At 45.2% G+C, this 25,074-nt stretch overlaps 1 long non-coding RNA gene across 1 annotated transcript in view; it reads left to right on the forward strand.

The window, feature by feature from the left end:
- The first annotated feature begins 1,436 nt into the window (after positions 1-1,436).
- Positions 1,437-25,074, forward strand: part of LOC142786415 (uncharacterized) — a 160,171-nt gene continuing 136,533 nt past the window's right edge. The window contains exon 1 of the long non-coding RNA XR_012889041.1: positions 1,437-1,523. This is a non-coding gene — a long non-coding RNA (uncharacterized LOC142786415). The remainder of the gene's footprint in view (positions 1,524-25,074) is intronic.

Below are 25,074 nucleotides of genomic sequence, written 5' to 3' on the forward strand. Positions count from 1 at the left end.
ATTGCAGAAGTCTGTTTCAACTACGGTGTCATTGAATGAAAACACCGTCGTTAAACATTATACAGGTCCTCCTGCAATAGCGTCTCTCTTAACATTAGACACTTTTAGACGTTTAATTTCATACATCGAACACAAGAATTCATTAAAAGCTTTTGATAAGCTTACTTTAAGAGCAGGATGTGCAGTGGGAAATGCACCCTATAAACACATTGCGAAATATTTCAATATTCCACGAGATAAGTAAGCGGAAACTTTATAGTGCCAGCATTATTATGACATCAGTGGAGACGATATTTCTATAATCTATGTACTAGCATATCTCGTATGCGCATAAATGTATCGCGAAATAAGGGAAAGTGATCTTTGACTATTGAACTATGCAATAGACAATGGTTACACCATGGTGTTTCTTTTTCAACTTAAGAAGACAAATTTTTCGCGTGTATTCTATAATTTCAAATTTTAAATATTTGACTCATATTGGCAACTTAAAAATGATAGTGTATGCCTCCTTGTCCTTTAGCTCACGTGTCGAAGGAAGCAAATAATATTATAATGTGTTCTACAAAGAGTGAATTGAGCGCTATTTCTGATTATTTCTTGTCACTACGGTATGAAGAGTGTCATAATACCGCACCCTCTTCTATCAACTTTTAATTCATTCATTTACTGTTTATTCAGACAAAAACAATGATTACCTAGGTTGCTTCTTACGATTGCGGAATGCCTGGTGAGCAGAAACGTGACCATCTTACTGACAACTCAATTTGGTAAAAGTTTTCATTCCCAGTGAAAAAAAAAGTTACAAAAATATAACAATCACGTCTGTGCTTAAATAAACCCAAATATTTGAGAAACTTTCAGTATTTTGGATGAAGCCGCAAAAAATATAGGCATACGCTTTGATGGGCGACTTAAGCAAAACACAGTTAGTTTTCTTCATGCACTGAAGACAATTTGAGACCACCATTAACAACTGAAAATGTTCTTATAAAATAGTGAAGTGACAATAGCATTTCTTACGACTGTTAAGGCAACGTAAACTGCTTGGTTTGTTGCAAGTTGTGTGAACCCATAATGTATACTGAGACAATACTTTAGAATCCAATTATTTGTTCACTTCTAACGACATGACACCTTGAAAACATAGTGCCGTGAAACGCACTGAATATTGTTTTCTTGACACTTACAACAGATTTTTGTTATTTTTTCTTGTGACTGCATTTCGCAAGAGTTCTTCGAAGTTTCTAATACAGTTTGTCATAATTGATTCTTGAGAAGATGCATGAAGTAAATATTCACGGTAATTTCAAAGTACATTTCAAATGTTTCGCACGAAAAGTTCCTAATAGGTTACTGCAAACGGCCACAATCATTTTCTCGTAGTTTGTTTCTGAGTACTGCAATGTTTTTATTGTCACCTATCTTGTTTAGGTATTGGCTTGACCAGGATGAAAGAGAGATGAAATGAATAGCAGATGCTCACTGCTTTATTCAACGCATCAGCGGACTTTGAGTAAAAGGTACGAACCTTAACGATACATATAGCTGCCAGCTTTTTATAGCCAGCTCACAGGCGTCGACTAGCGCAGGCAGTCATCATAGTGGCCTTAAGCTTTGATTTTATCCACAGATAGCTGTCAGCTTGCGCCATTCGAATAGTGTCATGTGCAGTGTGTGTGTTTCTTCTCTAAATGTTCCGTCTTTTTTTTTGCGCTCATAGATCTGTCTAAATAATCATAAACCAACTCGCCCAAGCAGCAGCTTTAGCGCAGTAGCAAAGTGAGATGTAACCGTTTGTCAGTTATCATATGTGGAGTTGAACATCCCAAAACCACCATCAGCCACCATAAGATCATGAGAGACGCCTTGGTAGAAGGCTCCGAGTATTTCGAACACCAGGAGTTAATAAACGTGCGCCTGAATATGAACACACGGGCCTACAGCGTTTTTGCCTCCATCGCAAATGCAGCCGCTGCCACCTAGATTTTATACCGCGACCTGCGGGTAAACATTCGAACACCGCCCCACCGCGGTGGTCTAGTGACTAAGGTACTCGGCGGCTGACCCATAGGCCGTGGGATCTAATCCCGGTAGTGGCGGCTGCAGTTCTGATGAAGGCGGAAATGTTGTAGGCCCGTGTGCTCAGATGTAAGTGCAGGTTAAACAACTCCAGGTGGTCAAAATTTCTGGAGCCCTCCACTGCGGCGTCTCTGATGATGTTATGGTGGTTCTCGGGCGTAAAACCCCACATATCAAAACAAGCAGCCTAACACCTTAGCCCCTAGACCACCCCGGAGGCGCCCATTAATTTTTTACAGATATCATTTCTCGTGAGTTGTATCATCAAACACTGATGTACTTGCCAACGACTCTGTTGTAACCTCAAAAGTTATTCATGGTAATGACTTTAAAGTATTTCAGTCTGTCATATACGTTCAATGTAACTGGTATTTCAAATTGCCACTGGAATTAGACATTACAAAATGCGAAGCGATGCCCATAATTTTTACTTCCAATACCTCGAATTTTCACTATCTTAATAACTGTTCTCCACATTTCGCGAACTCCTACAATTATCTGTAAGTTTCCATAATTGCTACATTATTATGCCTGGAACATATTGAATACAATACTAAGTCTGCAATCACATCGCTACTGAAAAAAATGTCTGCCATGGGAATGTTGAATCCCACCATCTACCATTTTGATGGATTACGGGGCTAGAAATAAAGGTGGCATAGGATGTATGGTGGCGTATGGTGGATGCTGGAGTGCCAGCAATGTGGGAGCGCAAAATGGCGTCAGAACCAGCGTGACGAGGGGCCGCTAAAACAAATAAAAATATAAAAAGTGTATATATAGAAAGCGATGTATAAAGCACTCGTGCAGAAAAAAGTATTGCGATCTTGGGGATTCGAACACGAGAGCCTCGGATTTTCAATTGAACCCACTATAACCACTGCGCCATGGCACCATTTGGAAAGTTGGTTGTTAAATAATTAGTCAAGTTAGGAACTGCCCTTTCAACTTTGGTTTTTTATATCGCGTACTTGAGATAGATGGGATGGACCCGAACCTGATACTAAAATTTGCACATTGATTAATCACAAACAACTGCTGCCTGTAATTATTGCCACTGCGATAATGGACAAAGCGCTATGTTTTATCTGCAGTTCACAACGGCAAAAAAAAAACGAAGTGGACTGAGGAGCAGGTACAGTTTAACGGCAGTTGCTGTCAAGTTCAATATGAGAAATGAAAAATTAGAAATGATGAATATAGAAACTGAAGCAGGTAGCTTGAGCAACAACAATTAATGATTGAATAAATAACTTTGAAAAAAGTAATTTAGGAGTAATATTACGTTCTACAGTCTGAATCTCTTTAAAGCTTTAATAAACTCCTACAACGCATCGCCAACTTTCCCGTCACTGAATCCTAGGGACAAAGCCCACAAATAAAGTAAATTTGGAGTGTTTATCTTCAATCTTACGAGACGGAAGATGGCACCTGATGTGATTTTGCGCAATTCAGCACATCTTTTAAAATTTATCAGATTATGGTCAGTTGTCTCAGGGGCTCCACAAAAACCAAGTATTAGGAGAAGCATCCAGACCAGCTCTGTGCAAATAAATATTCTCATAAAAAATTTGACACCTAAGCCAAATTTAACACCTAAGCCTTAATATGGCAACTTGAACTGCCCGCGTGTCACATATTTTACCGTTGCAACGATTATTTATGTGTTGAAATTTCTATGTGTTCATAAGGACGACAAAAAAATTTCTTCTAACAATATTTTCTTCCTAAATGTAGCCCCCGTAACAAACTTAGATGCTGGTTATATGTGAATAACTGGGGCATTTAACGATGACTTAGCTAATGCATCCACCAATTCATTGAAGAAGAGTACCTTATGCCCTGGTACGCAAACCTTTTCAACCAACTGTATATACGGTGAAACTACTGGTTTAAAAGTACTCAGCACGGGAAAATTCTGATTTGCAGTGAGAGAAGAACCCGCCGGCAGCGGCTCAGCTAAAATTTGGGCCGAACTAGTTTATGACATGAGTTCGCGGAAAACCAAAATTATCGCAAAAAACTCTGCTACAATAATGGGTACAAAACCTGGAAACCAGATATACACTCATAATTGAATTTAAAATGCGGTCTGACAGTAGTGTTGCTTGTTTTGGAGAATTTTAGTCAAGCTCTATTTTTGATGGAGTTTTTGCTATCACTGATCGGAAATACGGCAATAAAATTGACATTCAAATGGTCAAGAAAGTGCTGTATATGGAGAACTTCAGGTGTTTGAAATATCGGCCGATGTACTACAAGAACGCACTCGCGCTTTCGATAAAAACTGTTTTGAAACGCCTTACTGAGGATTCATGAAGCTTTGAAATTGATTGTACTGCCAACAATTTAAAAAACGAATCAAAGAATGGGAGTCTACCTTTCATGTACAAGATCTTAATTGATACAAATTTAGGAAGACCTAAACACAGATAAAGACTTGCCTCTCAACAATTACAACAATCGAAGCTTATAGAAAGAGGACCAGCGTATATTATCCATCAAAATTCAAGAACCAGCCGAACTTACAGACAGTGTATTGATAAAAGCGTTCGCTTTTACGTGCCAAATCGGCTATGATCAATCTTGCGGAACAAACTGACCGCCTGAGCACCATTTAATGAAATGTATTTGATGTGTGCCTTCCAAAATATGGAGTGATCGTATAGCACAACAGGGTATTTTATTGCTCTAGATGATAACGAAGCGAAATACGGAATGGGCTCTAAAAAATGGCAGTATGGAGCATTTTCGCACATTCAGATGCAGGTGTGTTTCATCAAGCCATCCTTCTAGAGCTGATAATTATGACTGTAGCACCTGATAGAGATTGTGAATATTGTCGGCCACGGCAGAAAAGGCGATGTCATCCGCATAAACATATGTTTGTACACCCTAATGTCGAGGTAAAAAACTCATTAGTATATAAAAAACGGGAGAAAGGACTGCCTCTTGTGGAAGGCCTCTTGTTTTCTTGTACGTAGACGAAGAAATGCTTCTTTGGGAGCAATACAATGTCAAGTTTAGCGAAAATTTCTCAATCTAGGCTGTAATGTACTTTGGGAACTTCACGTTGTGCAACTGAATAACTAAAACTACATGCTCAGTGCTGTATGATTTTGCTATGTACAATGCAACAAGCGCGGCATACTTTCTTTCACACCGAGGTGACTTAATGTGACTCTCAATATCTATATGTGCCTACAATATCGAGCCCCTTGATTTGAAGCCAATTTGAGACAAGTTTAGAGTAATTTCCTCGTTAATGAACTTCATTATACAAATATTTACCACTCGTTCAATCAATTTTACAAAATCTAAGGTTAACGTAATAGGCCTATTGTCCAGTTCATACCCTTTATCTAGATTTTTGAGCAGTAGTATCACCTTAGCTATTTTCCAAGCTGAATAAAGCCATTCTAATCTTAATAATTATTTGATAACATGTAATGGGATCTCTTGAGACTGTTTTTCTAACAATTTTAGCGTAGCCGACGTGATACTGTTAGGGCCCGGAGCCACAGATGGAAAGTTACCCACTACCTCTGTTCATTCAGAACTAGAAATTACAGTGAAGTTGTTGTCACTTGGGGCATGCTTTGCAAGTGAGGGTAACAGTGAAATTAAGAAAAGCGCTGCCCAAACCCCCTACCAGTGTTATATAACAAATATTTGATTTCCTCCGGAGACAAAATAAAAGACTGTGTGCTTATAGGTCGTGGTATCATTTTACATTTTACGAAGACATCTATAGAGTGCACGCTTATTGTTTCATTTGGATAGATCGTGCAAACCTCGTAATTTTCTTTTGCTTGCGAAACTGTTCTTTCAAAGACTCCAGCATAAAACTGGTAGCCCTTCCAGTTTTAAGGGCTCTGACGGAATGCCTGTTTTTTCCTGTCTGTCTTTCTACGCCTGTAGTACTTGGAACCCTCATCATTTCACCGTGGTGAATTACCGTTTTGATTCACATCAGAACAGTAATTTCTGCCATTGATTTTTCTCATCAGTTCGAAAAACGTGAGCTAACACACTAAAGGTATTTTGTTAGAACTACCCGGTTTTTGGCCAATACCTTAGCGTGGGTGTGTGCCACCGTTGTTGTTGTTTTCCTGTGCACATGGCTCGTACCCAAAAGAGGGTATTTGCCGTATGTAAGGCTAATTTGCCCGATACTTTCTGCATCGCTTAATTCCTAAAAAACTTCTTATGTTTCATTATGAATTGAAGTGCCAATTGTGAATTCGAAGAAAAAATAAAGGAAAGGAAAAAAGTGAGACCAGAATTTAGCAAGAAATTCATTTATTCGCAGTGATGTATTCCTGAATGGCGAATAAAACATCTTTGTGGCTGAAACCCAGTGTAAAGGCTTTAAATAAAAGAAGAGCACGCTCTGATACTTGCAAGCCCAGTTTTTGAAGAGGTAGTGCTAGTATTCGTTGCCTGTATAAATGAAAATGGCGACAATAAAATAAAAAGACTAATTGTTTCCTCTTGACTATAGTAAACGCACTTAGGGGAATTCAATAAACTAGATCTATGCAAGTAAAAATTGAGAGAGGTAACGCAGCAACAAAATTTTGTGATGACAACTTCCATCATCCTCCAATTAGCCAGTTCACTGTACTAGAAAAATAACAAGTGATTGTACTCCGGAGAAGCCGTCAGTGCAGGGTCTGATAAAGTTTGCCTGATTTTAAGTGGGCGAAATTGCGCCACCATAATGTGTACTGTAGGAAGGAAAATTGGAATTATGGGTGTCGAAAGCGATGCCTTTGCAAGAGAATCAGTTATTTCGTTTACCAACAAACCTGTGTGCCCTGGTGCCCAGAATAAATGAATACTTCGCAGATGACAAGGAGCCAATAATTAAAAAGTTTCAGTATGGGTGAGCAACCGGACGTGGACAGAGAAGACCACGCTCATAGTGAATCAGTTATGATTGCTACAACTAAAATCGAAGTGTTTACCTTTCACGAAGCTAACATTATTGCCATAAACTCAGCCAGAAATACAAGAAAATCTCGTAAGCAAAGTGAAAATGACTAATCATATACTGGACAATATATTCTAACCCCTGATTTTTCATCTGATTGTGATGCGTTCATTGCAATAATGACATTTGTTGGCAGAGTACCTAAATGTTCCTGTACTAAACCATTTAAATGCCTGTAGGTAATGGCTTAGCATGAGTTGAGAATATATCATGATAAACGATTTCTGGAGAATTTGTCGTACAGTTAAAGGAAACAGATCACGAACTTGTACATTTAGAGGCTCAAGTAACGATCGATAAAATAAGATTTGTGGTTTGTGTATTCTGGGCCGATTCACGAAAAAAATAGGTCAGGATTGGAATAAAAGTAATTTGATCAGGGCTAAAGGTTGCTACATAGAATAGTAAAAAATTCTGCACACTAAGAATATTGAAGCGAATTAATATGGTTGGTATTCGTGCATAAAGGTAAAACACTGCATTTGCAATATACTTCGGAAGTACTAAGCAGAGCCATAAAGCCTGTTGATGAACGAATCACTCACCAGCGGCGGCTTCTAAAAGACTATCGTTAATAAGTGCACTGGCATTATCGTTGCTCTTTTTATGTTTTGAGCTTGGACAAGAAGATTTACAGGAGATCTAGTGTGCTTATGATGCCTGAAACCTTGACATACGTCCATTTCATTCTGATTCTCCGCGTGAGTTGACGTATAAGGTTCAGAGAAAATCTGGGTTTCCTCGTCTCAGGTCTCAGGGTTGACGCTGTGGGGCTAAATACAAAACTTCTTCCACTGCACAAGGTTTCCACTTGGCTACACGTACTGCTACTGTGGAAACCAGCTGTGTCGTTTGTGAGCGTCGCACTTCAAAGATGCACTCACTGTCGCTCGTAATTATGTGTTCCAGCGCTTTCGACATTGTGTTTTCTACTGCTGCTTCAATAAAACTCAAAATCTTCGTCTCACTTAGTTGTTATTGCCTCGAAGTGACTCAGGCATTTCCAAAGGCCCTATCTTTCACAACTGGTATCGCTTCTCGCCGTGAGAAACGACGTCTGTTCGTGATTTCTAGCAGTTGGGTTTTATTGGATGTTGTGGTGTAGTTCGAGCAATCGGCCACATAATTTTCTGCACAGAAGCAGCGCTTTTCTGTTTCGGCAGTGCACTTCTTCGATGGATGGGCCTCGCCACTGATCCGGCAACGTGAATTTGATATACAGCCGCATACACTGGAGAGGACGAGAAGAGAGGCGTTTGACTCTGAAAAAGAGTGGCCATATTTTCAACTCTGATGGACAGGAAGTGCCGGCAAAAAAAGCACTAGCTGACTCAGTGGGGACTTTCTCGCCGTTAAATAAGTGATTGCACCAGTACGCAGCTATGACCGCAGCATCAGACAGCTTTCCCAGAGTCTCAGAGGGCGTTAGTCTAGAGTCGGCTCTTTGAACAATTTCCTAGTAGCACGCTAAATGAGGTGCCATAAATGCACTCACCGGGACCGAAGAAAATGTCTTGCACTTTAGGATGTCAGAAACGCATGAAGGATCTGACGATCTGAATACCGAACATCTCTTCCGAACTGACAAACATTACTTATCAGCTGGAAGTGTGGCGTCATGGCCTGCAGCTTCAACTGGATCGCCTTTGGGTAGTTGAGCCTTATAAATTCACCACTCGAGGGCACCAGCACATCAGTGATGTTGCCAACACCACCGCGGTAAAAATATTCCAATGGCAAGTCATCATTAAAAAAGGAGGCTAACCAAGAGCTGTGCCCTTGGCTAGGAGACAAATTAGACATTACCACTTATTCGATTGCCTAAACAAGTAATATGCAACGTCAGCTGGTTTCAACACGTGAAATTCACCCAAGGCTCAGCCAAACCACCGTCCGAAAGAGTCCCAAGGGAACCGCTCGATCCGAGTTCAAGGGCACGCTGTGGTGGTCACTCGTTGACAACCTTTTGCGGCAGGGCTTTCTCCAGGCTTTTCCTTCCTTCCTTCCTTCCTTCCTTCCTTCCTTCCTTCCTTCCTTCCTTCCTTCCTTCCTTCCTTCTTTCCTTCCTTCATTCCTTCCTTCCCTTTTCCTTCGTTCCTTCATTCCTTCCTTTATTATTCGTTTCTCGCTCCTTCTAAAGGGCGACATCTGTTGAGGCTTTATGACAACTCTGGGCTCACTCGATAGATACGCCTGTTAATTTGATTCAATATTGTGATGTTTTTTTCCCGCAACGTACAGCACAGTGGCGCCATCGCACTACTGTAGCTCTATCGTTGGCAACAACTACATAATGGCCTGGCAAAAACGAATGCACTGCGCTGGAACCATTATGCCATTATTTTGGTTCAGTAGGTATATGAATTCACAATTATGCGTTCTTGCGTAAGAGCTAAATGACTGCTTGCTGTGAGTGCTACCGGCAGCTGTCGGTGAGGCCAGGCGTACGTTTGTTGGAAGTGCTGAAACCACGTCGCATCGATGTGTGTTGGTTCTTGCGTAGACTCCGTACACAACAAAATGCTTCATATAGGTTAAAGGATGCCACGGGTGCGCTGGATTTTAAATGTTACTCGTCGAAATTGTGTATTCTGAAATGCAGAAGCGCCGATAACACTTGTATGGGTTCAGTCAATTGGCCTAACTTTTCTTGGAAATCATGGTGCTGAAACAGAAAGGGGAAAGTCCAACTCGCTGAGATCGTTTCAATTCACGTCAAAGGTAAGAGTTTCTGCATTTTAGTGGCACATGAACAATGTTAAAATAAATGTATGGCTCAAGGAATCGAGCGTGCGAGAATTGCCAGAGTTGCCTTTCTAGCATAGTGACATGAAGTGATCGCTTTAATGTGCTCAACCGTTAAAAGGAGCAAATGCGAACTGGAGCTCCTTTATTTTTTGAAAACTGCGCGGTACTGTAACACATTTACTGCCGCTGTTAGCAGTGAAACCTCAAGAATTAGAGACATCACAGCGAAGCAACACACCGGGCATGTCAAACTGACGTAAGTACGTGCACGAAATGGCAACAATAACGGCTGCATTCTACGCTCCGCAAACATTGATGAGTTGCTGACACCGCAGAAATAAAAAAAATGGCAGATCCGCCACACAGTGAGAATCGATGATCTGCGAAGCACGATTGAGAAAGGTTGGTATGTAACTTTAAAATCAGCACAGTGTTACGAGGTGGAGCTAAATGATGCTGTACATGACTTCCGGGTCATGATTATTATGTTTAGAAGTGTCGTTTGCCTTCGTCATCTATTCATCTCAAGTGATACTAAATTTAGTATATGTGGAGCTAGCGAAACACCCGTGACTACGCTATAAGCGTGGTAAGTTGTCGTGTTCTTACAAAACATGTGTGTCAGGATTTTGATGTTTGCACCAGTAATATATTTAGTCATTCGTTGACTTCACGTAAAAACAAATTTAGTATATGTGGAACTAGCAAAACCGCCACGAGCGCATATTGGAGGGCCTAATAGATTCCAATGCAGTGTTACGCGCACGAACGCTAGGCACAGTGCAGCTAAGTTAGCAAAACGCGAGAACTCTAGTCTGGTCGTGCCAGGTGAGACCGGCGTGACCAGCGTCCGTCGGCGTGGCCCAACGGCAACCGGCGCGAAATGCGACTTGCTGTATTTCGTCGTTACCCGTCCCTCTTTTCATGATGGAAGGACGCCGAACATGTTGAAACGTGCATGCGTTAAAGCAACGCAGCGTGGCACGCACCTGCGAGTACAAGGCAAGACCGGTGCCTGGCGTGGCAACGCTGGCGTGACGAAACAAAATGAAGGCTGACGAGCACGCGCACCGTGTCACGTCGGAATGTATTGGCGCCTTCACAGAGGCATGTAGTCAAGTTCTCACATGACACGCATCTCACGATTATCATGTTTCAACTACTCACAAACTTAGTCATCCATTAACGTCACGTAATACCAATTTAGGCATATATTAAGCTAGCGAATCGGCTGCGAGTGCATCATCAGTGTTACATGTAGTCATGTTGTTACATGACGCGCATGTCGTGATTACCATGTTTGGATGTGTCATTAACTTAAGTCGTTCGTTCGCGTGATGTAATACCAAAATTGGTACATGTGAAGCTACCGAAACAGCCGTAAGTGCATCTTGAGCGTCGCAGGTAGTCACACTGTCTCATTACGTGCATATTATGTTTATCGTGTTTTCACCAGTATCATTCCTTCGCCATCTATTCACGTCCCGTAATACCAAATTTGGTATAAGTGAATCTAGCGAAACGGCCTCCAATACAGTATGAGCATGGCAAGTAGGCATGTTGTTACATGACACGCATCTCATAATTATCATGCTTGCACCAGTCACACACCTTTGCCATTCATTCAGGTACCGTAATACCAAATTTGGTATATATGACGCTGGCAAAACGGCCGCAAGTTCATCATGAGCGTGGCATGTAGTCATGTTGTTGCGTGGCACGCATGTCATGATTTTCATGTTAGGGTCTGTCGCTTGTGTTCACCATGCAATCATGTCATACCATTCCAGTCTTGCAACATGCTATGTGAACAAAACCACCGCAAGAGCTGTAAGACAATCAAATGTAAATGATGACATTCATGACATACATCTCATAATTTTCATGTCATGACTAGTCAAATATGTTCTTCAACAGTCATGTTAGTATATGCCAAATTTGGTAACCATACCATTATCGAAATGGCCAGGAGAGCTAAAAGTCGTAAGCGCCTAGATAGATAGATAGATAGATAGATAGATAGATAGATAGATAGATAGATGGATAGATAGATAGATAGATAGATAGATAGATAGATAGATAGATAGATAGATAGATAGATAGATAGATAGATAGATAGATAGATAGATAGATAGATAGATAGATATGCTCAAAGACGCCGAAGCTCGCAAAAAATTGCTTTGCGTCCCGCCACGGTGGTCTAATGGCTTAGGTACTCAGCTGCTGACCCGCAGGTCACGGAATCAAATCCCAGCTGTGGCGGCTGCATTCCCAATGGAGGCGGAAATGTTGTAAGGCAGTCTGCTCTGATTCGCGTTCATGTTAAAGAACCCCAGGCGGTCGAAATTTCCAGAGGCCTCCACTACAGCGTCTCTCATGATCATAAGGTGGTTTTGGGACGTGAAACCCCACATATCAATCAATCAATAAAAATGCTTCACATTTATAGAAAAAAAATGAAAGAGAAACGAAGAAGAAAAAATAAAATAGGGGTCGTTTGGTCCACCTCCCGCAACGCACGCACAACGCGCGGCAGACTGGGAAAGCCACCAAGGATTCCGAAAAGGCAGTCATCGAAGAAGCAAAAAGATGCCAACCCCCCGCCTCCCCGAAAAAATAGTGAGTGAGCAAATTGCGTAGCGTCCATAACGGCGTTTCGCACGTGAAAAGCAAGCGTTAGTTGAATAATGTTTTTTTTTTTGCGTTTCACTCCGGCGTTCCAACCACACAATTTTGGATGTTCTTGAGAGGTGCCCACCCAGCGAATGGTCGAGAAAGAAGCGCGAGCGGACCAGAATATAGGGTGCAGGGAGGAGAGAGAATGAACGCCGAGAGAATAATCAGAGAAGCACTGCACCTCTCATCGTACCTGGTGGCCCTATTGTCAGCATTTTATCAACACAAACTACATTGAGGTGGGGGAAAGTCACGTTCAAGTCAAGGAGGGGGGAAAGGGGGGCTCTGAATACTAAGGTCGACTGCAGTCAGCTGTTGCTGACTGCAGCCGACCTTGGCGACCAGAGCGATATTTTGCTCGGAGCATTTCAAGCTGTATGGTTTTGCTGCCCGCGACCTCTGAGGCCATTGCACCTCTCACCAACTATTTCGCCTTCCGCGACCTGCTGACGCCGTGAAGCTCGTGATGTGTGGTGCCCGGCTCTCGTACTTATTCGACGGGCTCTCAGCTTTTCTTACTATTTTTTCTGTCACTTGGCTTTCCTTTTTTTATATTGCCACGCCCGAAACTGAGAACAAAGACGATGTGGGCGCCAACAGCCTCGTGAAAAGGAACACTGAAGAAGACGACGTGCTTCTGTTTAGCTCTCTTGCTTTTCGCTCCTGCATAAAAACACACGCCGTCGGTTCTCGGACTCAACGTCTCGGTGAACTGCTTACGTTTAACCGTGACACTGGTGGAGGTGCTGGGTTGCAAGCTTGCTGATGCTCAACACCCCATCTGCGAGTCGTTCATCAAGTCCGGACAGGCAGCCACCTGTTACGACACCAGTGCACCGCTTCAGTCGGCGGTTTCTATACCTCTCTCTTGAGCTGACCTCCTTCGACAAACATTCTGCCAGGCATTGCGTACCTCTGCCAATGGCCTCCGCCAGCCAGCAACAGTTGGTCAAAGGGATACAAGGCAGCCCCGTTTCCAATCCAGCCCATGTAACACTTCCTCAGTCACTTGTGCCTGATTGCTTCAGTGGTGCCCCACATGAAGATGCTGAAGATTGGCTTGAACAACACGAACACGTTGCCGGCATCAACCAGGGGAATGCTCAACAGAAGCTCGCCCGCACGTACTTCACCGCTACGACAGCGCTTACATGTGGCTTGAGAATCGAGAAGGCCGTATATCCACATGGGATGAGTTTCGTGAGCAGCTGATTGACACCTTTGCTAGCGCCGACCGTCGAGAGCGCGCTCAGCAGTGGCTTGATTTAAGGCTTCAAAGACCTAACAAAACTGTGGCAATGTTTGCTGAAGACGTGACGTGCCTATGTCGTGGGGCTGGTCCCAATATGTCCGAGGAAAAAAGTTGCGCTACCTTATGCGCGGCGGCAAAGAAGAACTGTTCGCTGGACTTGTGCGCAATGCCCACACTACCGTGACGGATTTTATAGGAGAAGACACTGCCATTGAGCGTGCTCTGCACCAAAGATCGAGGCAGTATGATTGCTCGTCTACTACGACCCAAATAAACGCCGCTTCAGTGACTCTGGAATATCAGGGCTGCCTACGTGACCTGGTCAGAGATATTGTCCGAGAAGAAATTCAGAAGTTTTGGACTCCTCCAGTGGATACACCAGTGAGCGCCGTTGCCGCAGTCGTCCGTGACGAACTTAGGCACGCTTTTTCAGCAGCTGATTTCGGTCGCGAGCAGCGTCAACTGAGTTACGCCGACGCTGTCCGCCGTCCACCACCCGTCCCGCCTATTACGTCATACTACCAGCCGCCTACAGCCGCACCTCAATCGCAACCATTGCAGCAGGCTTTCAGACGTCGGCCCATGTTTCCAGTGTCTCCATGCCACCAGCCACCACTTGCCATGCCTTACTCACCACCACAAGAGGACATAGGACGCCCACAATTTTGCAGAACGGACGCTTGGTGCACTGTCGATCGGCGCCCTCTCTGTTTAACTGTGGTGGTGCCGGACATATAGCTCGCTATTGTTGGTACTGCGACCCATCGCTTCGCCCGTATCGGCCAGGGTACGACGGTCGCCGTGCCAACGACGACTACATTGTTCGCCATGACGACCCTGGTTTTTGAGGACCTTCAACAACGTGGTCTCCCAATCACAAGTCGCTTCCTTATCTCCAGCCCGATTTCACCCACAGGTCACGCTCTCCATCCCCTGCTCAGACATTGTCACCGAATCAACGTACTTTTGCTGACCTTCGGGGAACAAGGTCACCCAGCCCTTACCGGGAAACTAAAGGCGTCGACCTCTTGGGGTAAGGTCGCAGCCCGACCACAAGACGATAAAAAGTCCCCAGTTTTGCTGCTACAGAAAGACTTGACGCTGACGAATATTAAAAATTATGAATTATGAATTATGAATATTATGAAATGGTGAGCGCCGACCTCAATGTAAACATTAATGGAGAGCAAGTGACGGCATTCGTCGATACTGGTGCTCATTTTCCCATAATAAGTCAGAAGCTAGCTGATGATCTTAGAAAAGTAAAAACGCCATGGACAGGACCACATATAAAAACAGCGCGTGGTCAATTGCTGCTCCCTACTGAAAGATGCACAGCAAGAATCGGCATAGGAAGTTCTTCTTTCGTCATGAATTTCATCGTTCTTCCAGAGTTCTGCAAAGATTTAATTATAGGAATGGACTTTCTCAAGGATCATGGCGCAATAATCAACATCCCGGACCACGTGGTTTCATTTTACGAGAGTGCTCGTCTTACCGATCTTACATCACCAGAGCACAAATCTATTTGTCTCAAAAACCACTATATAGTCGTGCTGCCTCCATCATGTATCATCGTTTTAGTAGCATGTGACGTGCCGTTTGACGGTGAAGGAGTCACCGACCAACTAAACTCGCTACTTTTCCCTCACGGGATTTCCGTAGCACGAGAAATAGTCGATGTCACCGACGGCCGAACGAACTTGCTGTTGACAAATTTCATTTCCGAGCGACAGCACCTTCCAAAAGGCACAACTTTGGCATATTTGGACGAGATTGCAGATGTTTGTGACTGCTTTTCAGCAATCGGAACAACGCCTGCACAAGACCCACATGACCTAGCACCTAACTTTGACGTCAGCCCTACTTTAACTCTGCAACAGCGGGAACGCCCGCTTGTGCTGCTAGCCGAGCACCACGACTCTTATGCGTTGACGTTTTGCGTGGAAAGTTGACCGAACGTCTTTGACCAAGCACCCAATCATCACAGAGGACACGGCTAGACCCATCCATCAAAATCCGCATTATGTGGCTTCAAAAGAACGAAAAGTGATAGAACAGGAGGTAACAAAATGCTTGAAGAAACCCCGCCGCGGTGGTCTAGTGGCTAAGGTACTCGGCTGCTGACCCGCAGGTCGCGGGTTCAAATCCCGGCTGCGGCAGCTGCATTTCCGATGGAGGCGGAAATGTCGTATGCCCGTGTGCTCAGGTTTGGGTTGCACGTTAAAGAACACCAGGTGGTCAAAATTTCCGGAGTCCTCCACTACGGCGTCTCTCATAATCATATGGTGGTTTTGGGACGTTAAACCCAACAAATCAATCAATCAATCAAAATGCTTGAAGACGACGTCATTCAACCATCGAAAAGCCCTTGGGCATCACCTGTTGTTCTAGTGAAGAAGGACGGCAGCCTGCATTTCTGTGTGGACTATCGAAAGCTAAATCAGGTTACAAAAAAAGACGTGTACCCGCTTCCCCGCATAGATGATTCGATCGACATGCTTCGAAACGCACGTTACTTCTCTTCCATGGACTTAAAGAGCAGATATTGGCAAATTGAAGTAGACCCCAGGGATCGTGAAAAAAACGCTTTCATGACGCCAGACGGACTGTACGAATTTAAAATTTTACCATTTGTCTTGTGCTCCACGCCCGCTACTTTCCAGCGTCTCATGGATACCGTTCTCTCTTGGCTTCAATGGAGAACCTGCCTAGCACACTTTGACGACGTAATTGTGTTTTCTACAACACTCGACGAACACCTTGAACGATTGGAAATGGTCTTGCAGGCCATACGGGCCGCAGGCCTGACACTCAAGCCGAAGAAATGTCATTTCTCCTTTGAGGAACTGCAGTTTCTTGGCCATGTCATCATTTACGCAGGAGTTCGCCCAGATCCCGAGAAAGTTGTCGCCGTCGCACAGATTCCAACACCATCAGATAAAAAGGCATTGAGGGGTTTTATGGGTCTCTGTGCGTATTATCGGTGGTTTATTCCAGATTTTGCGCTGATTGCGTCACCTTTAACTTGTCTCATGGGGAAGGGGGGATGACGTTGCATTTGTTTGGGGCGACGAACAGGAAACTGCTTTCAATGAGTAGCGGCAACGTGTACACACAACCCCCGTCCTTGCCCATTTTGATGAGACAGCCCCTACAGTGCTCCATACAGACACCAGCAATGTGTGCCTCAGAGCTGTGCTTGTGCGGCGCCAGGACGAAGCTTACGCAAGCAGAACTCTGTCATGCACAGAAGAAAATTACTCGATCACTGAGAAGGAATACCTTGCCGTGGTGTGGGCCGTCATGAAATTTCGCCCATACTTGTACGGCCGCCCATTCAAGGTTATCAGTGACCACCACTCGTTGTGGTGATTAATAAGTCTGAAAGATCCTTCCAGGCGATTGGAACGCTGGAGCCTTAGACGACAGGAGCTTGGTATAACGATGGTGTATAAATCGGAAAAACGACACACGAACGCCAACTGCTTATCTCGATCACTGATAGCGTCGGCTGCTTCTTTTGAGAAAGAGACAGCGTTTCTCGTAATCATCGAAACGTCAACCATCGAAGATTATCAGCATGACAATCCTGAGCTACTTGGCTTGAATAATTATTTAGAAGGACGAAGCCAGCATTCGCCCAAAACCTTTGTAAGAGGACTGTCGTTGTTCTGTCTGCAAAACAATGTCCTTTTGTGATGACGTTTATTGAACCGGAGAAGTCGCAACGATGTCGCAACAAAAAATGGCTGTACGACAAGTCTGGCAAAGGCGGCCCAGGTTCTCGTGAAATCAGAGCACGGGGTTTTTTCCTTCTCTTTGGAAGGCGCATACAGGTTAGTGCGTATGCTCCACTACAATACCCCCTGGGGTGAACTGTATCCATCCTGGCGACTCAGGGAGTAGGCACAATGAGGGGGTCGTAGTAGGGCTTGAGACGGTCGACGTGTACGGTCTCGCGTCCTCGACGGCGCAAATCTGGCGATTATGTGAGGGGCTCAATGATGTAATTCACCCGCGAGGTTGCGTCAATGACACGGTATGGACCATGGTACCGGGCCAGAAGTTTAGGAGAGAGGCCAGGAACGTGCGGGGGCACCCAAATCCATACGAGGGAGCCAGTATGAAACGTAGGTGCTATGTGATGAGCGTCATCATTTCGGGTTTTTTGTAGACCTTGAGCCTTACTTGTCATAGACCGAGCCAACTGACGGCAGTCTTCAGCGTATCTGGCGACTTCCGAAAGCGGGGAGCACTCCGTAGCATCAGGGCGGTACGGGAGTATGGTGTCGAGTAGGTGGGATGGTTCGCGGCCGTACAACAGAAAGAACGGGGAAAAACCGGTAGTCGCTTGCGTCGCGGTGTTGTAAGCGAAGGTAACAAAAGGTAAGACAGCGTCCCAGTTAGTGTGGTCGGAGGAGGTGTACATCCTCAGCATGTCGCCAAGTGTGCGGTTGCCCTATCGGAAAAAAACGAATGGTGGGCATGGTGTATACCACCACCCACCATTATAGTGGATTAATGTAGTGGGTGAATGGTGGGAAACTCCCACCATGGCGCATGGTGGGTATGGTGGGTGCTGCAGGGCCGGCAACACTTGAGCGCGAAATGACGTCAGAATCACCGTGACGAGCTGCCACAAAAAATAAAAAAGAATTTTTTAAAACCATATAAAAAACACCCGTCCCGTAAAAAAAACCAAGGGCCACGGAGGATTGAACGTGCAACCTGCGCATTCTAAGTCGAAGACGCTAACCACTGCGCCACACAAACTTTTCGCTTTTCCATGGTATTTATTAAAGTACTTGGGCAATAAAGACAAAATCAAGCGAACAAAAGTACAATCAAATCACCAAAGTAAGCGCTCAAGCGTTTTTCATCAACACTAAATGGCTAACACAGCGTGAGTAACTCACATGAAGAGTTCTTCACATCGTGTTATACAACCAAAAAAGGGGTGAGGTCAAACAGTTCTTTAAGACGGAGTACCAGTCCGGTCTAAAGTCTAGCTCGTCGTAGATGTTTTTTATGTGGATAGCCATTTGAATGAAGTGTGCGCTTGAAGAGGTGGTGGGCTATGCATTGCGGTCTTGCATTCGTGTCTTCCACAAGCTGTGCAAACCAATGAAGAAAAACATATTATATGGTACTTCATCAAGTGTTGCTGGCGGAAGTTAACGTATTGTGTGAGAATTAATGGCGAAACGTTTTTTCAGTGCTCGCTGAAGGACATCCCAAAATAGTATGGCATCTTTGCAGCTAACAAAGCAATGTTCAATCGTTTCCGGCACGTCACATAGACGGCAGTTAACAGACAGAATGAAAATACCTTTTCTTTCTAACATGTGTTTACCGCCAATGTTTCAGAGTGGAGTTTATAGAAGAATGTTTTTGAATTCGGTGGAATGTACATTTTGCGCACTCGCTTCAACACATCGTGACCAGGAAGATTGGCGTACAGTGAACGGTACAATGGAGGTGGGAAGAGTGTGCTCAGTAGGTCTCTATACAGCACCTTGCGCGATACTAAGTACAGGTATTCTACAGAGAAGCGAGCTTTAAGGAACTGAACTGCGACGTAAACTTCATGCATGAATCTCCACAAGCATGGGCGTTCGGAGAAGTTGGATGAAACAATTACATCTGGTAAGCAATCAACAAGTGTAACCTGCAAGAAGGAATGGATTACAGGATGGGAATTGTCTCGAAAAAAGAAGAATCGGAACACTATTTGCCATAGATAAAGGTGTTTTAGTTCTAACCCACCCTCACTAACTGGCTTGAATATATTATCATGACGCATGGGCTCAAAAGTCGAAGACCATATGAAAGTAGCGAAACTCCGATGAAAGTGTTGTATATAGAATCTTGCGCAATGAATAGGTTGCAATACATAGTAAAGCTTTGTCGCTAAGAAAGTATCGCAAGCTTCAGCTCTCCCAAATATCGAAAGTCGATTGGGCACAAATGTCTGGGCCTGTCGTTCAAGCTTAGGAACACGTTTCTTCCAGTAATGCGCACTGAATCTATATGCATGAAATGGTACACCGAGGTAAGTTGGAGGAGTTCTTGTCCAATTAATTCCTGCAAAGTGGTTCGGTGTGCTACCCGACAAGCCAAACCACAGTCCTAAACTTTTAGAGGCATTTAAACGAGCTCCTGATACTACGCCAAACTTTTCAACACACCATCAACGTCGTGTTGGTGTGGCGCAGTACAGCAATACTGCGCCACACCAACACGACATTGATGGTGTGTTAAATACTTAGTTGGCATACAAACTTAAGGTTCAACTTGAGTTATGTTTGTCATGTACACAACAAAGACAAGATCTACACCTGCTACTAAAATTGCACATTTAATAAACACAAGCAACTGCGGCCTGTAACGATTGCCACTATGTTAATGGCAGTAGTGATATTTTTTTTTACAATTCACAACTTCAAGAAAAAAAAAACCAAGTGGACTGGGGAGCAGCAACAGTTTACCGGCGGGGTCTGCCAAGTTTAATATCCCTTTCGCGCTCGTTCTAAAGGGCGACATCTGCTCACGCTTTATGACGCTTCTAGGCTCATCCCATAGACACGCCCGCCTAATTTATTTGATTGAGTATTGGGATGCTTTTCGCGCAATGTAGAGGGCGGTCGCGCCAGCGCAATGCCGTAGCTCTTTCGCTAAAGCAACAACTACATAACGGCTTGGCCAAAACGAATGCAGTGTGCCGAAAACATCATATTGGTTCATATCATATTGGTTCACCAAGCATACAAATTGCCACGTCTGAGTTCTCGTAAAAAAGCTAGAGAAGTGCAAGCAAGTGCGACCGGCGGCTGTTGGTGAGAAGACACTTAATTACGTTCTCTGGGAGTGCTTTATTTGCGTCGCATCGATGTTTGTTGCTTCTTGAGCGGACACCATACACAATGAAAAATGCTTCATTTAGGTTAATTGATGCCATGGCTGCGCTGTATTTGATACCTTATTGTCAAAATCCTGTATTCTGAAACCCGGAAGCACGGATAACACAATTGTACGGGCTCGGTCGGTAGGCCTAACCTTTGGTGGAAATCATGGTGGTAGAACATGTAGTGTACAGATCATAGCTTGGTACACTATATAAATTGCCCGCCATTATAAGCCCACCCATCATCTGCTTCCTGCTTCCCAGCATTATCGCGATGGTGGACAGAGCTTCTCAGCTTGGTACACACGTGTCCCACCATAACAAGCAGCACCCATCATCTGTTTAGTGCTTCCCAGCATTATCGCAATGGTAGGAAGAGTTTCTCAGCTTGGACACCATGTAGCCCAACATAATAAGCACCACCCACTATATGCTTAGGGCTTCCCAGCATTATCGCAATGGTGGGCAGAGTGTCCCATTATTGCCCACTATCTAGCCTCTGCTTTCCACCATCATTTCCACTTTACCCATCATCTGTACACCATACCACCTAGTATGTCCCGGCATAACCACCATATTATCCACTACGTCCCACCATAGCCATCATAATTTCCACCATGCCCACTATTATTTCCACCATGCCCACTATTATTTCCACTACGCCCACCATGTTTTCCAGTATCCACCATGGCAATTTTTCCGATAGGGTGAACCGTTCAGCGAGACCATTTGTCTGTGGATGGTATGCGGTAGATTTCCGGTGGATGACGTTGCATTCAGCGAGAATAGTTTGGATGACCTCCGACAGGAACACTCGACCCCTATCACTGAGTAATTCCCGTGGAGCCCCATGGCGGAGAACGAAGCTGCGCAGAATGAAGAGTGCAACTTCGTGGGAGGTCGCTGCCGGGAGAGCTGTAGTCTCAGCTTAGCATGTCAGATGATCGACGCCGACAATATTCCACTGGTTTCTAGAGCGACTATATGGGACGGGGCCATAGAGATCGATACCCCCGCGGTTGAATGGCGAGCCGGGCATGGGAGCGGCTGTAACATGCCAGTAAAGTGCCGCGGAGGTGTCTTGTTCTGTTGGCAAATGGTGCAAGACTGAACGTATTTCTGCACAAAGCGATACATCCCTCGCCAGTAATATCGTTGGCGCAGCTTTTTGTAGGTTTTCAGGACACCTGCGTGAGCACTTTGGGGGTCTGCATGGAAATTCATGCAGATGTCGGAGCGCATTTGAGTTGGGACAGCAAGGAGCCACTTCCGACCACCAGGCATGTAGTTGCGGCGGTACAGAATGCTGTCTCGCACGAAAAAGTGGGCTGCTTGTCGGCGTAGCGCTCTCGTGGAAAGGACAGCAGACGGATCGGTAAGGTAGTCAAGTAAGAATGCAAGGTATGGATCTTTACGCTGCTCCGAAAGCATGTCAGTGGTGTCTGTTGGCGACAAGGTGGTAAAAAGTGGTGACAAAGAAGCCACATCTGGGGTTAATGGCGATCTCAAAAGTGCATCGGCATCCGCGTGCTTGCGACCGGAACGATATACTACACGGATGTCGTATTCTTGTAATCGAAGTGCCCAACGTCCCAGGCGTTCGGATGGCTATTTCAATGTGGACAGCCAACACAGAGCATGGTGGTCTGTGACCACGTTGAAAGGGCGGCCGTAAAGGTACGGACGAAACCTCGTCAAGGCCCAGATTATGGGCAAACACTCCTTCTCTGTCACGGAGTAATTCAATTCAGCCTTCTTGAGAGCGCGACTTGCATAGGCGACTACGTATTCGGCTTGGGTGCCTTTCCGTTGTGCCAAAATTGCACCAAACACCGATGCCACTTGCATCGGTGTGAATTTTTGTGGCAGCAGTGGGGTCGTAGTGACGAAGAATGGGTGGTGAGGTCAGCAGGCAGCGCAGCTGGCGAAATGTGTCGTCACATGCAGGTGACCATGCAGATATACTTTTGCTGTTGGAAAGCAGACTCGTGAGAGGTGCGATGATGGACGCGAAGTTGCGCACAAAGCGACGAAAGTAGGAGCAGAGACCGACGAAACTTCTTAGGGCTTTCAGTGATGTGGGCAACGGGAAGTCAGCGACAGCCCGAAGCTTATCGGGATCCGGAAGAACACCGTCTCATGTGATAACATGTCCCAAGATGGTTAGTTTTCGTGCTGCAAAGTGGCACTTCTTGGAGTTAAGTTGTAGGCCCGCAGAAGTTAGACACGTCAGAATCTCGTGGAGGCGAACAAGATGTGTCGGGAAATCAGACGAAAAGACTACGATGTCGTCCCGGTAACACAAGCAAGTTTTCCACTTATGGGCACGCAAGATGGTATTGATCATGCGCTCAAATGTGGCAGGTGCGTTGCAGAGACCAAATGGCATCACTTTGCACCCATATAGGCCATATGGCGTTACAAAGGCTGTTTTAGGGCAATGACATTCAGCCATTGGCACCTCCCAATACCCAGAAGGCAGATCCCAGGATGTAAAGTACTCGGCGCCTTGTAAAAAGTCAAGAGCATCGTCTATTCGTGGTAGCGGGTAGACATCTTTCTTGGTAATCTTGTTTAAGCGACGATAGTCCACGCAAAATGGAACGGTGCCATCTTTTTTTTTACCAGAACCACAGGTAATAACCAAGCGCTTTGAGAAGGCTGTATCACTACACGTTTAAGCACGTCATCTACTTGCTCCGTAATGACGCGGGGCTCTTCGGCGGAAACGCGGTAAGGACGCTGTCGCAGAGACGAATGTGAGCCGGTGTCAATAGTATGAGTGATAGTTGTGGTGCGGCCCAAAGCAGGTTCTTGAAAGTCGAAAGAAGAGCGAAACTTGTTAAGGTGAGCAACAAGTTGGCGGCGATGCGAGAGGGGAAGGTCTGCGTCAATAGCATTGTCGAAGGCTGACAAACTTGATGGCTCAGACGCATGAGTTATTGCGGCAATGTGACATGGCGTTTCGTCGGGAAGAATAATAATGTTACGAGTAACTTGTTTAATGATCTATTTACAGCGCACAGATCTCGACGAGTAAGATGGCGCCAGACCAGCATCCAACGAAAACTGACTTCGTCCTCCTCTTTCATGCCGCCGTGTTTAGCGGCTGTTTTGTATCATAACCCCCGGCGGTAGAAGCACCGTCCCGGTGCTAAATTTACGCAGATGATGTCGAAGGGAGGTAATAGGGCTTTAGCCGAGCCACGTGAAAAATGTCGCTCGGAGCTGACGATGACTTTGTTGGATCAGTTGGAACAATCTCGTACGTGACGTCTGTCACTTGGCGAACGATACGGAATGGTCCAGTGTAGGGCGACAACAGTTTTTCAGACAAACCCACACGCCGAGTAGGTGACCAGAGCAGCACGGGAGAACCCGGAGAAAAGTGCACGTTTCTATGGTGAGAATTGTAGAGCTGTTGTTGGCGCGCCTGTGAAGCCTGTAGACGGTTACGGGCGACTTGACGTGCATGGTCGGCGCGGGCAATGGCTTCCCCAGCATATTCAGTGGCCGCAGGTAGTAACGTGTCTAAAGGTAAAGTTGGGTCCCGGCCATATAGTAAATAGAAGGGCGAATATCCGGCAGTGTTGTGACGTGATGAATTGTAGGCAAACGTCACATACGGCAAATGAATGTCCCAATCATGGTGGTCTGGCGCAACGTATTTGGCCATCATATCGGTTAGGGTCCTGTTAGGGCGCTCCGTGTGGCCATTTGACTGGGGATGGTACGAAGTAGTAAATTTGTGGTTGGTATGGCAAGACCTCAGGATTTCATGAACGACAGCCGATAAAAACGTGCGGCCACGGTCGGTGAGAAGTTGACGGGGAGCACCGCGCACTAATATTCTGTCGTACAGCAGAAAGTCCGCAACGTCGGTAGCGCAGCTGGTCGGGAGTACTCGTGTGATTGCGTACCGCGTCGCGTAGTCCGTGGCAACAGCAATCCATTTATTTCCAGCTGTGGAGAGTGGAAAAGGGCCCAACAGGTCGAGACCAACTCAAAAGAAAGGCTCGTTGGTAACGTCGATCGGCTGAAGGTAGCCGGTTGGGAGGGCAGACGGCGTTTTACGACGCTGACAGGGCTCACAAGCGGAGACATAGCGTCGAATAGAGCAGGCAAGTCCAGGCCAAAAAAACCGACGTCGTACTCGATCGTACGTGCGAGAAACGCCCAAATGGCCCGTTATGGAAGCGTCATGAAGTTGATGCAGGACAGAGGAACGCAGGTGCGCTGGGATGACAGGAAGTAAGTCTGATCCGAAGGAATCAAGGTTTCGGCGATATAGAATCCCGTCTTTCACCAAAAACATTCGTAGGGACGGGTCGCGTGACGTCGACTCCAGTTTGTCAATGATGGCTCGTAAAGAAGCATCCCGACGTTGCTCTTCGCCAATGTTTAACAGCTGCG

This window comes from Rhipicephalus microplus, chromosome 2 (genome assembly GCF_043290135.1).
Source record: "Rhipicephalus microplus isolate Deutch F79 chromosome 2, USDA_Rmic, whole genome shotgun sequence".
Lineage (NCBI taxonomy): Eukaryota > Metazoa > Arthropoda > Arachnida > Ixodida > Ixodidae > Rhipicephalus > Rhipicephalus microplus.